The sequence below is a fragment of the Manis javanica genome, chromosome 2 (assembly GCF_040802235.1).
Source record: "Manis javanica isolate MJ-LG chromosome 2, MJ_LKY, whole genome shotgun sequence".
Lineage (NCBI taxonomy): Eukaryota > Metazoa > Chordata > Mammalia > Pholidota > Manidae > Manis > Manis javanica.
In genome coordinates, this window is record NC_133157.1 from 208567631 (window position 1) to 208586435 (window position 18805).

An 18805-nucleotide genomic window follows, 5' to 3' on the forward strand; every position below is an offset into this window, starting at 1 on the left:
TTAAACAAAGCATAAGTACACTCCAAAGAAGGGTGGAGAGCCGGCTGTCTGGAAACAAGAAGCAGCCCCATTAGTAGGGTTAGGATTGATTTTTTAAAAGATAATGTAACTCCAGGAGGGAAAATCTTTCTCCCAGCCTGGGGCAAATTACCTTTGAAACCGAAATTAGTCAAAGGGAGAAATAAAGTGGGAGAAACCCGTTTATTGCTTACAAGCAGTCATCCACTGCACTTCACGGTGTCTCTCATACCCTGGCTGCAAAAAAGGGACCCCTCCAAACTTCTCCAGTCCAGTTATACGCTCACTACTCCCACGTAATCACCTACTGATAAGGAGATAGACTATTTTTCTCCACCCTTGGAAACACCCATTGATATGGAGATGAACAAGGCCAGGTGAGAGATTCTGGAAATATTGCAATTTTACCCACAGATGGTAACTCCTTCCCCAGGTCTTATATCATTCAATTGACATATTGATTGACAATTTCCGGTTATATAACTTTCTCAGTGCACAGACGCCCACCCACACTAAGCAAACCCATGGGGTGGGGCCAAAATTGCAATGTAAATTTATTATGATCCTGAGGTAACTCTGGGTCACCTTTTGGGTCTTAGAGCCCAGGTGCCAACCCAAGCTGGTGGTCTCAAAGCCCTATTGGGCTTTTTACATCTTGTTAGACCCTGATAAGGCAGGAGACTCTACCATAAACAGGAGGGTTTGGGGGTACGTTCTACCATCTGGTGAAAAGGGGTGGGTGGATGATAAGGGGTGTCTTGTCCAGGACTACCTGACATAACTTTGTTGCCCTAAATCATTGTTCTCAAGGAAACTTGCAGAGGAAGGAATATTTATATTATCACAACATAGTTGTAGTGCAAATTTTGTGTTCCATTAAACACTATGCATGTTTATCTGTATCAGCCAACAAAAGCATCTATAATAGCTAGGATGTAAGGTAACACCTGGTTTTGGAAGATTTGATGGGGCTAAAATTACAAGTTTGGCACAAGTCAGATGTAGATTACTGGAATGGGAGGATGGCCACAAATTTATCAATGGCTGGACCAAATGCCTTACTGAATTCAAGAAGTTCAATCATTATTGACTACTGACAGAAAGGGAAAGATGGGGGAAGAGAGGAAGGCAAAGCCAGTAGTAAGTATAAGCAGTAGGTTGGCTCAGCTCCCAAGCCCTCTTCCTACAACTTGACACTGACTCTATTAGGCTTTATCAAGTGAGTCGCTTACACTCTTGGAGTCTGTTTTTTCACCTATGAAATGGGAGCGATAGTACCTTTTTAACATACCTTGCAGGATTTTTTTAAGGCTAGACAGAAAGAGACAGGACTACAAAGCAATACAGATAGATGTCTTTATACATTTCATGACACTATCATCAACACATTTATATCCGATTTGGACTATGTGGTATGATAAATATAGCATATGTGGCATATATACAGGCCAAGTGAGGAATTATGCCTAAGGGAGCACTCTTTCTGCAGTTTGGCAGAAAGACTACACAGAGCACACACATACACACAAATCTTAAAAATAGAAATTTAAAAGTAGTATAATTGAATTATTTAATGAATTACTTAAACGATCCCTTGAGTGTTGTATTGATTAACAACAATTTAATTATTTTAATTAATCAAATAAAAGCCAGAGTATTGTTAATAAAGAGTGATGTAATATTGGTGTGGACAGTTATTTGGGACCTAGTTCAACTGCCGCTGTGTGGCCTTGGCCTCAGCTTTAGTCTTAGATGTTTTTTCTGTCCATCTGGGGTGTTCTTAACTTGGTGGATGTGCCACAGGACCACTCGTGTCACCTTAAAAGAAAGATGCGAACAGCGCCCGTCCAGGCCACGCCCCGGCCGGCACGCCGGCCTCCGCACGCTCCGCGGCGGCCCTCGGGCGTCGGCGCAGCGCTCCTCCCGCGCTCGCGGACGCTCTCGCGGCCCGCGTCGCATCTGGGAGTCACGCGACCGCGGGCTATGGCCGCCGCGGGGGGCGCGCGGCTCCTGCGCACCGCCACCGCGGCCCTCGGCGGCGCGGCCCACAGGCGGCTGCTTCTCGCAGGAACCGGGAGCCTCCCGGACGGCCGGGGGCGGGCGGAAGCGCCGAGCGGGGCCTGGGGGGCCGTGTGGGGGCGCACCGGGCGCTGAGCGCGTCGGCGGAGGCGCACCGCAGCTCAGAAGATAAAGTAACAGTCCACTTTGTAAACCGTGATGGTGTAACATTAACAGCCAAAGGAAAAGTTGGTGACTCTCTACTAGATGTTGTGGTTGAAAATAATCTAGATATTGATGGTTTTGATACTGGTTGGGCTGCCAAATCTGTTTGACAAAATCTATGGACAATATGACTGTCCGAGTGCCTGATGCCGTGGCTGATGCCAGACAGTCCATTGATATGGGCAAGAACTCCTAAAGAAATATGAGTATTTTCACAAGATGTTAACCTTTTTTTACAATTATTATTATTAATGTAATTGAGAACATGGATGAATTGGTTTATTATTATGACTAGTTTTACTACTTTAATTCACCTTGTCTAACTACTGAGTTTCATAGTCCTGAAAGTATGCAATCATTATTTTGGTTAGACTATAAAAAGCAAATTAAATGTTAGAACATAGTTAATATTATAAAACTTCATGTGTTTTACCCTATGTTTAGTGATTTCGGCAAATTTTTTCATATGAATCTTATGCCTGCTACCTATAAAGTAAGTTGAAAAAATGGTATTATTATTCCTATTAGATGTGGGTGAAAATAGAACAAAAAATTAGAAGATCTGTACTTGAATCTGCATCTTGTTACTACAAATTGTATGTTCACATTGAAACTGGAGAAATTACAAATATCTTCTTTACAGCAATAACATGTAAATGTGTATGGACAAAACTAATTGCTCAGTAAACTGCTTAATTTCAAAGACAGTTATCATCTTATAAATAAATATTTCAAAATTTTGTTTAAATTAAAAGTATAGTTCTTTATGGCCTGAGCTCCCTCACAGCATGGTGGCTGGGTTTTAATAGTGCCCCAAGAGAGAACTCGTACACCAGGCAAAAGCTGGGTCCTTTCTTTCAACGAGTCATGGATATCACAGTATCCCTTATGCCACTTTTTTTTATTGGTAGTGAGGCACCAAGTCTGGCCCATCATTTGAAGACTGGGTGTCAGAGAATTTGCATACATGTTTTAAAGCCACTACAACTGTTTTCAGGTTAACCTGGCATATTATTGCCTGTGAACTAACAGTGTGTTCTAAACTTTTTAAGAGGGGCTAGATTTTACTCTTGTATTATGTTTTGAAATATTCTTGTGTCTTCTTTGTTATGATGGTTCATTTGTTTTATTCCATGACTCCCAACAGTTTTCTTCCTGACAGTTGATTTAAATAAGAGGGAATAATGATAGGCTCCCTTTCAATGCTGTGTAATTTTAGTTTACATTTCTCTGTCATTTTGCTATCAAGAAAGGCATTTTCCTTTTGTAAAGTACTCTGTATAATTGTTGAATATGTGCTGAAACTTAATACAGTATTTGGTTTTCACAGGTAAACCATCCTGTTACTACATAAGTAATTCAAAACTGCTGAATAGTTTAAGTGAAACATTCTAAAAATTTCCAAACCTTTTGCCTAACTTTCACTGTGAAAATATTGTCGAATTTTTGTCTTAAGGGACAATTTTCCTGTTTTCTTAAGTACCCATATAGTGTTGCACATGGTTTCTATAACAGTCATTCAGCATTTAGAAAAATTACGTTTCACTTGAAAAATTGTTTTCTAATGGAAAGTTAAGGTTCATTATATATTTTCCCATCTTTTCTTTTTCTTCCATTTTACAACTCTTTTAATTGCTTTTCCCTACCTTAAACTACTTGAATTTTGTGGTAAATCACATTTTGGATCAGAGTTTGAGAGATGGCTTATTTATTAGATAACATCACTCTATAATGAAAAAGAAAATAGAAAATAATGTATTACATGTGCATTTCTAAAAATAGCATATGAGACTTTAAGTGTAAACCAAAGATATTCAGACATTACATAGAAATTTTGTTTCTTGTTAGGGAATATTTAAGAATAGAAATATGACCTTGGTTAAGCAACAACAGGATTTCTTTAATGTGTCAATATATCACATGATGTTGAGTTATTTTTATCAGATTTTCTTCTGTTTATACGTTTTTAGAAACTGGAAAATTAGAAAACCAGCTGTCAGGAGGAAAGCGTGATTACTTGTAAACACAAATGTGGCTATGACAGAACAGAGACTGGGAGTTAAAAGATAATTTAAATTTACCAGAATCAACTTAGAGAAGCTGATGGAAAGATCTTTATAGTGAGAGGTATTACTTTTAAAAAAACTATTACTAACAAATCATCTTAATCAATGTCTTACTCTTCTTTTGACTCCCATTTGCTTTTCTTATATCTGGGTGTATTATCTGTTATTTAATTTTTAGACTTGATTTGATAATGTTATAAAATTAAGCAGAGCCAAAAAAAAAAAAAAAGATGCGAACAAACTCACAGAAAGTTTTCTTTCCTGATAATTCTTTCTGGATGTTTAGTATTCTAAAGAACAGTTATTGATTTAGAAATTTTTGTTGTTAGTTTTTAGGTTTGTTTTGATTTTGATGTTTTTACTTGTGGTTAAAAAAATAAAAAAGCAGTGTCTAGACCTACAAAGGTCAGTTCCTAAAATTCTTTGTATGAGTCCCAGGTAAACTTTATTTATCGCAGTTTATCATACTGAAATTGCTTGGGCCTACACACACAAAATTTTTTTTGACAGTGGAGACTACATATCTCTTGACTAAGTTGTCAAGTTTGTAGACTGATTGGCCTAGGTGTATGATTTCAATGATTGCTTTTGGTGATTCTGTAATTTGTATCAGGACGTAAGACCTGAGGTCTAGAAGACAATTTCTATTGCTGGGGGACTAGGGATGTATGTCGCTGGAAGTGCATAAAATTTTACAAACCAGTTTGGTTGTTAGTGGGAGGTGGATTGTGGAATTCCTTGGTTTTTATCTTCTTGAAGGAAAGAATTCAGTTAAGAGACACATTATAAAGTTTAAGCTGCAGGAGGTTTTTATTTAGCACACCTTAATGGCAGGAGTTGCAACCCATGTCAGGGCACCAAATATGTTGCATGTTGAGTTTGTTCTCCCAGTTCTTATCCCTGCCACAGCAAAGAATTGAAAGGCAGAGACACAATAGTGAAGTAGAGGGAAAGTTTTATTTGAATATACTCTAGAGGAGGAGTGGGCCTGAGTCAATGCAGACAAAGGCACCAAGCTTTTAGGGGAGGTTCTATTTATCATGTCCTAGCCAGGAGGTGCCCCTTTGATTGACAGGGTGAGGTCATTTGATTGACAGTTCCAGTTATACACCCATTCCTCTCAATGCGCATGTCTTGTCCCAAAATGCACACAGAAAAGCCCTTGGTATGTAGAGTGGTAGGGGAGTGGGGAGAGGCAGTGAGCAAAAAAACTGTAATTTTACTTTAATGAGATTATGATGAAGTGTGGTTTAGACAGTTCTTAGTTTTGTTTCATTGCTCCTATGTTGTGATCTGGTTGGGACCAGTTAACATGGTCCCAATAGGCAAGGAAGTAATCTCCCTGCAAAGCCTTTGTTTCCTTCAGTGGCTGGCAGGTTTTTCCTTGAACCTTATCTTCCCCTTCCCCAGCTGCTCATGTCTTTCTATCTAACAGTTAGTTTACTCCAAGAGATTGACAGCCATTTGTTTTTTTTCTTGCTAAATTGAAGTCAGGTCCATTCTGAGGAAGTCACATATGTATGGCCTTCACTTTAGAGCCTTCTGAGCAGCAAAAATTGCTTAAATCCCATATCCTCCATCTCCTGACCTTGGGGACTTGGGCAAGCCCTTCACCTCGCTGAGCTCAGTTACCGCTGGTTTTAAGGAAATAGTACTGCCTACCTTGCAGGATGTTGCAATGATGAAATGATCCTAGTACAGTGTTGGCACCTATTGTTATCAACTAACATTCCCCAGAAGGACATATTTAAAATTCTTGCTTGCATTTGAAACATGATTCACAGTTTATAAGGTATTATATTTTGCATGTGAAGATCTGAAGGCAAGTATTAAAATGTCTGTCATAAAGATGAGAAAACTGAGGCTGAGAGATGTAAGATGGATTTCTCAAAGGTCACACTGCAAGTCATGACAAAACAGGAAACCTGTCATAGCTCAACATTATCCCTTGTTGCTTTTAACAAAGATTCTTTTTTTGACCAAACTATTCAGGCACTCCTGCAGTCTTTTCTCAATTTTAGCAAGAGTCTTCCTATGTAGGTTTAACCAGAACCCCCCATCCTCAACATCTGATCACCCATGATATCTAATTGGGTTTCCTATTCTCCAGCCCCACTCCTCAACCTCCAAGCAATATCTGATCATCCTGGACTTTCTTCAGCCAGAATCGTATTAGGTTGGTTTAGCAAGGATCTCCTCTTACCCCTGATGTTTCCTTCTAGTAAGTTTCTATCTACTGACCCCCACCCTGCCCAGGCTGTGTTTAGAGTTGAGCCCAATCTTTTTCCCCCTGCAGTAACTACCCAGAGTGGTCCCTACACCTATCTCCACAGTCCTCCTTTGAATGAAGTCTGCTTTCCATCTTGAACAATTGTCATGAATGATTTTTCTTTAACACCTAGTATAGGGCTTGGCTTTTAGTAGATCTTAATAATATTTTTGTTGAATAAATTGAATACAGCACTTAAAGCAAAAATTCTCTGAACTCCAAGTTCACTGTGCTCTGTAGGTGCTAAAGCTGCATATCTAAATCAGGGTTCTGTTTCCTGCTAGTGACAGCAGAATTATGGATATGCAGATAAAATAAAGCTTGCCTAATGTTAGGTGCGAACTGAATCATACTTGCATTTTCCAGAATGGTAGAGGGATCCCCTTTCCAAATGAGACTCCTGAGTGTGCAGCCTTCAGGTCACTGCCTTCAGATGGCTGAAGCATCCTCAGGTATCTGGCAGGAGCAATTCACCAGGAACGAACCACGCGTTGGGCCACCTGAAGGAGGCAAACTCGAAATCTAAAGTCCACATAAGCCACAGAACGTGCTGCGCCAGGAAACATGCCTATGTCTGAAAGAATAACACATCCCTTTGATTCACCCAATCTGCCCAGTGTGCAAGTACTTCCTTTCCTCCAGTGGGAAAAGTAGCAGCAGTGCTTCAACGAGAAGGCTGAGAAATTTTACTCATCTTCACATTTGAATACTAAGGACAAATTACTTGGGAAGAGATGCTTCTTTGGCACTTGCTTATTGCAAAGAAAATGTAATGGTGAGTTAGAGATCACCCTCATGTTTCTGAGGGCACAGCCTGCTATAGTAGAAAGAATACTGGATGGAGACTGCAGTCTGGTTCCTTGTTCCAAACTCCCCCATTAAGTAGCAGTGTAGCTTTAACCAAGTTACTCAGCCTTTCTGGGCTGCATTCTCTCCTATAAATGAGTTGGTTAAACAAACAACATCAAAGATTCCTGGAAGTTTTAAAATTTGGAAACTGTTTTCATGAAAAAAGTTTTTGACCCACTATATAGAAAAAAAAATCTCCCTCATTTAAAAAAGGAACTGGGTGACAATCAGCATTGAAAGAGAAATTAATGCATTAGCATTTTAAAAATCTCAATGGTCGTATTTCCAAAACAGTGACTCCTATTGATGGTCTGAGTGGGCCATTGTGTCTTCTGCCAGTTAAACAGACACCACTTTATTCTTAGCAGCTGTGATCTCTAATTGGAAAGGGGACTGGTCCAAAAATGATAAAAGAGAAATCACATCACAGTGCTGAAAATCAGCATGGAGCCTAGTGGCTTCTACTGCCCTGTCACTGATTTTCCCTTGAGCTTCTTGTCAAGGAATTTGCCCTTTGGAGACTGAAGCCCCACAATGGCTCAGCTTTTGCTTTTGGGGTATTTGCCTGAAAAGTTTCCATTTGCTCTTTTCATTGCTAAAAAGAGTAAAGAAGGGGCTTCTTGATAGACCCAATTCTTCACCAATGCAGTCTCCCTTTATTTAAAAAGGTTCTCATATTTCCCATTTCCAAGTAATTTTTAAATAGACCATAGCAGAAGAGAATAGATAGATTCTTGAATCAAGTAATCAAGTTCTGGAATAGATGATTCTCTAGGTTTTTGGAAAAAGTGGCCACCAGTATTATTGCTGGGGAAGCTCTTGAAGTAAATGCCCAAGGCCCTTGTCTTCACCCACCTCAGGGCTTTGCTGGACTGTATCTTCAGTGAGCCACTCCCTGTTCAGTTATGCACACTGCCTCCCTCCCCATTCTCCCTTCTCCAACCCCTGATTTATCTTTCATCACAGCATGTATTTCTCCACAGCACCTCATAAAGGATAGGATCTTTCTGGATTTGGTCTGGATCTCAAGTACCTAGAAGTGTGCTTGATACACAGTATGCACCCTGTATTTGTTGAATGACTGAATAGCATACTGTTGAATGTCATACAAGGAAGCAGTCCTGTAAGTATTTCATAAATGGATTAATGAATCATTTAAAAAGAGGGTCCTTTAAATTCCTGCTGGCCCTTTGATTTTTATTCTGGCAGAGCACAGAACTCAATTATCCCACCATTTGATGGAGCCTTTCTGAAAGTCACCTCATTCTACAGTGTTTCCTCTCTTCCAGGGGTGGTTTCACCCTCCCCAGGAGAGGAAGGCCGATGAACACCAAAGGCACGCTAATGGGCGCTGTGCTGTGTGATGTCCCTCAGACTCTCATCAACACTCAGTCTCAGTTTCTCCTGGAGGCTGTTTTTACTCTTTCTTCCCCAGAGATCCATTCTCCCACATTCAAACAGTTAATTGTGTTAAAGTGCGAAGACCCAGAACCAAAGCATCTTTGATTTGGGAAGAACCATCGAGTCTAGAGACACCGTGCCTTCCTACACCTTATCACTTGGAGAACTCTTATAGATACTGACACTCAGGTCTCACCCCAGACTATTAAAACAGGAGCTCTGGTGCCAGACCCACATCAAGATAATTTTAAAGCTCTCCTGATGATTCTGTTACCAAAAACTTCTTGGCTTAAAACAATAGCAATTTATTCTTTCATTGTTCTGGAGGCCAGAAGTCTGAAATCAGTATCACTGAGGCAGCAGGCAAGGTGTTGGCAGAGTTGTGATCCCTCTGGAGGCTCTAGGGTTTTCCAGTATCTGGTAGCTTTGGGCATTCCTTCCATTCGCTGGTGAATGATGCCCCTTCCTCTTTCTTCAAGGCCAGCAGTGTGGCATCTTCAGAGCTCTCTCTGCTCTGTCTTCCCATCACCTTCTGTCCCTGTAACTGAAATCCTCCTCTACCTCTTATAGAGATTCTTGCATTTAGGGCCTACCCAGATCATCCAAGATAATCTCCTCATCTCAAGATGTTTAGTTCAATCACATTTGCAGTGATCCTTTTTTCTTACAAGGTAACATTTACAGGTTCAGGAGATTAGAACCTGGTATCTTTGTAAACCGTTATTCAGCTAATCACAGGTGTTCAGGGACCAGCCCCAGATCACACAGTTGATACTAGCAAAGCAAGATGGTAGTCAGTAGATTCCCTGCTGCCCAATAGAAATCTCTTTGACTACTTCTGTATTACATGACCTTCATAGAATGAATTTGACCCTGCGATTTTGCCTTATAATGGGGCAGAGAAGTCTCCACTATGAAATATGTATTGACCAGATTTTTGAATGATGGTGTTACTGGTTGAGTTTGTTCTCCTCAGTCCTTGGCCCCAGTGAAACCAAAAATTGAAAGGCAGAGACACAATAGCAAAGCACAGGGACAGTTTTACTTGAATGCACTCCAAGGGAGGAGTGGGCCAGGGTCAGGGTAAACAAAGGCCTCGATCTGTTGGGCAGGAGGATTGTATATTGCACTCCAGTTAGGAGGCACCTCTTCCCCTGACAAGGTGGGGTTATTTGATTTACAGGCTGTTGGCAGCCGCGCTCAGAAAATAGCGCCCCATGCAGGGCAGCCGGAAGGCCCCGAACTTCCTAATGACAAATCATCCCACACCACTAAACTACATGCTAATTGCGCCTTGGCATAAGGACCAATGAGACCCACCAAATGGTTATGCTAATAAGGCATATGGAGCCGCACCAACCAGGTCAGAGCATGAGAACTATATAAGCAAGCCTCTCCTTCCCCTCTGGGTCCTGCCCAACTCATTTGTTTCACAAAGAGCTGAAGAATAAAGCTTTCTGCAGAAGAATCCTGCTGTTGTTGCGTGCTGTTCTTGCCGGCGAGGACGGGGCGCGCGACAAGTGGTGCCGAATCCCGGGAACCAGAACATCACCGGCACAGGGAGGACCCTTCAGACATCTGGAGAGGATTCAGAACTGCAGGTCAGAAGAAAGCCCGGAGGGGTAAGTTCCGAGAGGCCCCTGCTTTTTAGGATGATGGTTGATGGTTCTCTGTAAATAAGGAGGCACCATGGGGAATGCACCGTCATTAGTCACGGCGCTGCAGACAGCTCTCAAAGAGCGAAACTTGAAGGTCTCCAGCAAAGTCTTAGGATCTTTTGTGAAGGAGATAGACCGTGTGGCCCCCTGGTTCATTTGTTCAGGGTCCCTCTCAATCCCGAGCTGGGACAAACTGGGGAAAGATCTTGATAGAGAGGAGGAGGAGGGTAGCCTGAGGGGAGGCACCAGGCCCCTCTGGAAACTGATTAGAGCTTGTCTGCAAGATGAGAGATGTGAAAAGGTAATAAAAGAAGGTCAGAGAGCATTGACAGATATCCAAGAGAGCATGTCAGAAACGGAACGGGAAACAGAGAGCGCGCGCGGCCGAAAAAAGGCCACAAAAACGAAGGTAAAGAAACCTCAGAGTGAGGGAGAAAGCCCGCCTAGGGCAAAAGCGAAAGAGCCCCGAGAAGCAAGTGACAATCGCCTCGGAGAAAATAGTAAATACCCCTGGAAAGAGTTGAGGGACCTCCAACTCTCCAATAGGGAATCTGAGGAGGAATTAACGTCCGCAGAGGAAGGGGAAGAAAATAAAACCGCAGAGTGTAGAAGTAAGGGAACCAGCAAAGTTGAAAAGCGGACCAAGGAAAAAATGAAAGCAGGGTGTCCCCCGACGCCCTTTGCCCCGCCACCTTACGTGAGTGGCGCACTCTCCTTTTGCCACCCAGATACTCTTCAGGCAATTAGACAAATGTTTCCTGTATTTGAGGATAATGGCGTACGCTCTCACCAGCCCCTGAGCCATAAACAAGTTAAGGAGTTAGCAGAATCCGTTCGGGCTTATGAAGTCAGTGCCAACTACACCATAGCACAAGTTGAGAGATTAACAGAGACAGCCATGACACCCGCAGACTGGCAATATGTAACTAAGGCATGCCTTTCTAGTATGGGGCAATACATAGAATGGAAGGCATTGTGGCATGATATCAGCATGACCCAGGCACGCGCAAACGCGGCCGAAGGACAGCCTGCGTGGTCATATGATATGCTGACGGGCCAAGGACAGTGGGTAGCCAACCAGACCGCCTTCCCCTTACAGGTATACGCACAAATAAACACGTGCGCTGCCAAGGCATGGAAAGCCCTCACCAACAAAGGAGAAGTATCAGGCAATTTGACAAAAATTATTCAGGGGCTGAGCGAGCCATTTTCTGACTTTGTCGCTCGTATGATGGAGGCCGCAGGCAGAATATTTGGAGATCAGGAACAAGCAATGCCCCTAGTGGAGCAATTAGTGTTTGAACAATGTACCAAGGAATGCAGACAGGCGATAACACCCTGGAAACAAAAAGGGATACATGCCTGGTTGAAAGCCTGTAGAGAAATAGGAGGGCCACTCACCAATGCGGGCCTAGCCGCGGCCATATTACAGAGCCACAAACAAGCCAGGATCACTAACAGAAGTATCAAATGCTTTCAATGCGGGAAATTAGGACATATAAATAGAGAGTGTAGGAGCCCAGCTTCAGAACAAACAACCCAAAAGACCCCTGAGTTGTGCCCTAAGTGTAAGAAAGGCAGGCATTGGGCTAATGAGTGCCGGTCTATTAAAGATATAGAAGGGAAACCCTTAGAGTTGCCAAAAAACGCCCAGAGGGGCCCCCGTCACCAGGGCCCGCAAATATATGGGGCAACCAGCACGCAAGTGTCATTCGGGAACAACCAGGCCCCCCAAGGAGAGCCACTTCAGGTTCCGCGGGATTGGACATCCGTGCCACCACCAGAATAGTGTTGACTCCACAGATGGGAGTTCAGCCTATCCCTTCAGACTTTAAAGGCCCCCTACCACCAAATACCATTGGGTTACTCCTAGGGCGCTCTTCTGCTGCATTGAAAGGCCTGGTAGTTCATCCCGGAGTCATAGATCAAGATTATGAAGGACAGGTAAAAATCATGTGTTCGGCTCCCAGAGGAATCTATCCTATATCCCCGGGAGACCGCATAGCCCAGCTCTTAGTTTTACCTAGTCTCCACGCCAATTATCCTGCTACCAACACGGAGAGGGGAGAAAGGGGCTTCGGCTCCTCTGACTGGGATTCAGCCTTCATAGTATTAGATTTAGCAGACAGACCAAAATTAACTCTTCAAATAGAGGGAAAGAGCTTTGAGGGAATCCTAGACACTGGAGCAGATAAAAGTATTATCTCTGCAACCTGGTGGCCCTCCAAGTGGCCTGTGACCCAATCCTCACATTCATTACAAGGTTTAGGATATGAGTCAAGCCCTTCAATTAGTGCCAAACCATTGAAATGGTGAGCCCCTGAAGGACAAGAGGGTACAGTCACCCCTTATGTACTCCCTCTACCGGTCAATTTATGGGGGAGGGATGTCATGAGAGACTTAGGCCTCAAACTCATTAATGAATACTCCACCCCCGCCCAAGGCATGATGATGGACATGGGATACATCCCTGGCAAGGGGCTGGGGAAACACCAACAGGGACACATAGAGCCCATCCTGCCCAAAGTAAAGAATGACCGTCACGGCCTGGGTTTTTCATAGGGGCCATTGAAGATGCCATGCCCATACCTTGGCTCACAGAGGAGGCCGTATGGGTTCCTCAGTGGCCCCTATCCTCTGAAAAATTAGAAGCAGCTCATTGCTTAGTGCAAGAGCAGCTCCAAGTGGGACACCTAGAACCCTCTGTGTCCCCATGGAACACACCCATATTTGTAATCAGGAAAAAGTCAGGATCATGGAGGTTGCTTCATGATCTGAGAGCAGTAAATGCTCAAATGAGAATGCTTGGACCCATACAACGGGGACTGCCACTCCTCTCTGCCTTACCCAAAGAATGGAAAGTGCTCATAATAGATATTAAAGATTGTTTCTTTTCTATACCTCTAAGCTCCAAGGACAGGGAAAGATTTGCTTTTACTTTGCCAGCTATTAACCATGAACAACCTGATGCCAGATTTCAGTGGAAGGTCCTCCCTCAAGGAATGGCAAATAGCCCCACCATATGTCAACTGTACGTTCAGCGAGCGCTAGACCCAATTCGTAAGACCTATCCCACGCTAAAGATCATCCATTACATGGATGACATCCTTCTTTGCTCCCCACAACCAGCGGAAATAGAAGAAGCATATATAGATCTCACTAGATCCCTAGAAAATTGGAGACTGAATATAGCAAGCGAGAAGGTCCAAAAATCTAGTGTTAGCAAATTCCTAGGAGCAACCATTTACACAGATGTAATTTGCCCCCAAAAGCTTGAGATAAGACATAATCAATTGCGAAATTTGAATGACTTCCAAAAACTCCTAGGGGATATTAATTGGTTGCGCCCATACTTAAAGATACCCACCACTGAATTGACTCCACTATTTAAAACCCTAGAAGGAGACCCACAACTAACGTCACCGCGCTCCCTCACACCTGAGGCATTACAAGCCATTCGCAAAGTAGAACAGGCTTTGATGACAGCACAATTAAATAGAGTGCAATCGAATGAACCCTTTGAGTTGTGTGTCCTTCCCACCCCAGAGCTGCCAACAGCAGTCTTATGGCAGCACGGCCCACTGATCTGGATTCATCCCCAAGCCTCTCAGGCTAGGACAATAGAGTACTATCCAGCAGCCGTGGCCAAACTTGCTTTGAGAGGAGTAAAAACCTCCATGACACATTTCGGAGAGGCTCCAGCTAAAATTATAACCCCTTACAGCGTAGAACAGATACAAGTATTATGTGCTATGAACGATGATTGGGCCATACTTGCTTACAGTTTCTCAGGAACCTTTGATAATCATTTCCCTAAACATCCCCTCATCAACTTCGCCAAAAATCATCTCCTAGTATTTCCTCGGGTCACTAGCCTAACCCCGCTGCCTCATGGAAAAACAGTTTACACGGACGGGTCTAAGACAGGCACAGGTGCCTATGTCCATGATGGCAAAGTTGTGACAAAAGGCTACACGCCTGACACTCCACAAATAGTGGAATGTCGCATAGTCTTAGAGGTCCTACAAATCTTTCCTGAACCTTTAAATATTGTGTCTGACTCCTGTTATGTAGTTAATGCAGTCAAATCTCTAGAAGTGGCCGGGCTAATCAAAGCGTCCAGCCCAGTAGCCACTTTGTTCAAACAGATACAATCAGCACTACTTCATAGGCAATCTCCTTTGTATATAACTCATATCAGAGCACATTCAGGCCTTCCCGGGCCTATGACCCAAGGCAACCACCTGGCAGACCTCGCAACCAGAAATATAGCTTTTCCCCTGCTAGACCCTGTCACCACAGCTTCAAAATTCCACACACAGTTTCATGTCACTGCCGAAACACTGCGCAAGCGGTTTAGCATAACCAGGGCCGAAGCTAGGAACATTGTCCTTAGCTGCCAACATTGCTGCAGCTTCCTTCCCACACCTCATGTTGGGATCAACCCCAGAGGTATTAAGCCTTTACAAGTTTGGCAAATGGATGTGACGCATATTTCGTCTTTTGGGAAACTGAAATATGTACATGTATCCGTGGATACTTGTTCAGGAGTCATCTTTGCCTCCCCATTGTCAGGAGAGAAAGCTTCCCATGTCATCCAGCACTGCCTTGAAGCTTGGAGCGCATGGGGGTTACCACAGATTCTGAAAACAGACAATGGCCCAGCCTATACCTCTACAAAATTTGCTCAATTTTGTCATCACATGGGGATAAAACATATCACTGGCCTTCCCTACAACCCACAGGGTCAAGGGATTGTGGAACGCGCGAACCGCACGCTCAAATCCTATTTACTTAAACAAAAAGGGGGAATTGAAGATATACCCCCCACACCAAAAACTGCCATAGCCCTAGCACTTTTCACTATAAATTTTTTGAATCTGGATGCTCAAAGCCATACAGCAGCGGATCGCCATAATCAGTGGCCAAAAGACCCACAAGAACTAGTAAAATGGAAGGACGTGTTATCTAACCAATGGAAGGGCCCGGATCCAATCATAATCAGATCCAGGGGAGCTGTGTGTGTTTTCCCCCAGGGTGAAGAAAATCCCTTCTGGATCCCGGAGCGCCTAACGAGGAAAGTCCTAAACAAAGGAGATGACTTCGCTGTACCTCCTGACCCTGCTCCTGACACTGGAGACCCCGACTCAGGGAGTATTGAGATGGGGAATCCTGTCTGCCTTTCCTAAGCCTATGCCTGTCCGTTTCAATGCAGCCGTTTTTCCGCGCTTTTTCACTACCAATACTAGTATGAACTTGCCCTACTTAGTTAAAGACACCCTAGTAGCTCCCCTGGGAGAAAACCGATCCTTCGTAACTAATGGGTCATTATGCTTCACCACTCAGAATCTAGCTGGCTGTATCTCCCTGAAACGGAGGAAATACGGATGGTTCAGTGACATAATTCTAGAGGCCAGTAGCCTCCCCGTTATGTCAGCTAAATTTGAAGGGCCTAATAAGGAAGGGAGCCCGTCCTATAAGAACATGACTATCCACCAGATGGTTCTCTGGATCAATGGCACATTTGTACACTCTCCCAGGAACAATTCCACCGACAGGCCTCGTCAACCCAAATATGCCTCCCATTGTGTGGGCGACTATGAGGGAGAGCTGTGGCCCTGGACTGACTGTCAGTCAACTGTAGTAACGTGGGCAACTGAGAGGCAGGAGTTTACCATCTCCCCAGATATGGAGGGACGGCCAGCCAATGAGGCTTGGTGGCCAGTAAAAGTGCTCGAAGGCGAGTTTCGTCAGCAGCTGAGCATGAACCCCTTCCATAAATGGATGCTGTGTGGGGTCAATGGCTCGTGTACCGACCTCTCCCCCTTTTCCGCCCTCCAGGGTGGGGGAATCGGTGTAAAAAATATCACCTTTTGGTGCGAGAATAACCACATGCGCGCACACTGGAACATGATCATGACCCATAACAACGAGAACTACACGTGTTCAGCAAAATCAGGTCCAGAGTCACCTAATTCCCTTTTTCCACCTTCTCCAGTATGCGTATACCCCCCATTTCTGTTTATCTTATCCAATAGTAGCTTTGACTCCTGCTCCAATGAAACCTGCTTTCTGTCTCAGTGTTGGGATGCGCGTAACTTTACCAATGCTTTGGTAGTCCGCATCCCCCGTTGGGTCCCTGTTCCCGTAGACGCCCCTAACACCATGACTCTGTTTCGAGAAAGGCGCGATTTCGGTGTTACAGCCGCCATAGTGCTCCTGATCTCCGCAACCGCGGTCGCAGCCACCGCCGCTGGTATAGCTTTAGACACCTCCATCAAATCGGCTACAGAGCTCAATAACCTTGCAGCCTCAGTAGCTTCTGCCCTGGACCAACAGTCCACACTTGATGGCAAACTGAAAGGAGGAATAATGATCCTCAATCAACGCATAGATCTCGTGGAGGAACAAATGGAGGTGCTCTGGCAAATGGCCCAATTGGGATGTGAGCGGAAATATCGTGCCCTCTGCATCACTAGCATTCAATATAAAAATTTTACACGGGCAGCTAATCTGTCACGAGACCTGTCCCAGTATCTTTCAGGAAACTGGTCCCAAGACTTCGATGGGACACTAGAAGAGCTGCGGCGAGAAATTATCCACATCAACTCCACCCGTCTAGATATCTCCATAGCGGAAGGACTCTCTTCCTGGTTCCTCAGAGCTCTCTCCCACGTCAAGGAGTGGGCGGGCATGGCTGGGATGGGCGTGTTCCTGCTTGGAGGTCTCATGCTCTTACTCTGGTTGTTATGCAGACTCCGCAACCAACATAAGCAGGACAAGGTGATCCTTGCTCAAGCCCTAATGGCGATAGACATTGGCGCCTCTCCCCAAGTGTGGCTCAATATGCTTAAGAAGGAAGCTCGGCTTTAGCTTGAGGTAGCTCTTGCACCCTGAGCCCATGTGGCACTGCACCAGGCCCGAGTACCTCAATGCTTAATCACAGCTTTCTTTAAGAAGCTCATGGTGCAAGAGGGTTGAGAAAAAGGGTCCAAACCCTTTGTACCAAGCGGTCCCAACGCCAGCCAGAGGATGCGAGGCAAAGCACTGCAAGAGGTCTTGGACCCCTCTGAGAGGCATGCCTGACTGCATAGGGGTAGATGCCCAGAACCCCTCTCCAAAAAGGGGGCATCAGGAAGTATGATGGAGGTCAGGCCTCTGTCTCCGCCTCTGCTGGCAAGTTCCGCCTTGAGCTTCTGTTAGACAAAAAAGGGGGAGATGTTGGCAGCCGCGCTCAGAAAATAGCGCCCCATGCAGGGCAGCCGGAAGGCCCCGAACTTCCTAATGACAAATCATCCCACACCACTAAACTACATGCTAATTGCGCCTTGGCATAAGGACCAATGAGACCCACCAAATGGTTATGCTAATAAGGCATATGGAGCCGCACCAACCAGGTCAGAGCATGAGAACTATATAAGCAAGCCTCTCCTTCCCCTCTGGGTCCTGCCCAACTCATTTGTTTCACAAAGAGCTGAAGAATAAAGCTTTCTGCAGAAGAATCCTGCTGTTGTTGCGTGCTGTTCTTGCCGGCGAGGACGGGGCGCGCGACAACAGGCCTTTCTGTACAGCCATCCCTCTCCGTGAGCATGTCCTTTCCCCACGCTGAAGTGTGATCTGGGCAGTTCTTAGTTCCATTTGATTGTGCTGGCATTGGGGTCTGGTTGGGGAGGGAGTTATTTCCCTGCAAAGCCTTTGCTCTTCTCACATGGGACCCCCTACCTGGGCAGAGGTTCAGTGGCTTTTTCTTTGACCCTTATCCAGGTGGCTTCTTCTTGAGGCTTATCTTCTCCTTTCCTGGCTACTCATGTCTATCTTTCTACCTAATATTCCTAATAAGAAGGTTTTTAAGACTTGATATAGATCTATCATCTATCTATCTATCTATCTATCTATCTATCTATCTATCTATCTATCTATCTATCTATCATCTATCTATATCTATCTATCTATCTATCTATCTATCTATCTATCTATCTATCTATCTATCTATCTATCTAACATCTGCCTATCTATCTAATATGTCTATCTATCTATCGCCCAGTCTACCCTCTTACTGAGGCCTGAAGCCCTTTCCATTTATTGCCAGGTATCTAATTATATGCTATCCATTAACTTGAGGAAGGTCAACAGAGAAGAGAGCAGTCAAACTCTTGACTCTTTAGCTTTGAAAAGTTCAGAAAGAACTGAAAGATTATTTGACCCAGTATAACTTCTCCTACCATACTGAAACTCGCCCTGCTATAGGTGATGTTTCCATGGTATGAAGGGAAGAGTACAGAGAACTGCATGGATAAGATAGAATTGCAGTGCCAGCCCTG

General features: G+C 44.2%; 1 long non-coding RNA gene and 1 pseudogene across 2 annotated transcripts in view; both read left to right on the top strand.

The window, feature by feature from the left end:
* LOC140848026 (uncharacterized) overlaps positions 1-18805 on the top strand; it is a 44792-nt gene that overhangs the window by 9709 nt on the left and 16278 nt on the right. Inside the window, exon 1 of one of the 2 annotated variants that reach the window (XR_012128473.1) lies at positions 5551-8548. The exons of the other annotated variant lie outside the window; for it this stretch is intronic. This is a non-coding gene — a long non-coding RNA (uncharacterized lncRNA). Of the gene's footprint in view, positions 1-5550; positions 8549-18805 lie in introns of those variants that run through there. 2 annotated transcript variants of the gene reach the window in all.
* Positions 1513-4177, top strand: LOC140848024 (adrenodoxin, mitochondrial pseudogene; annotated as a pseudogene).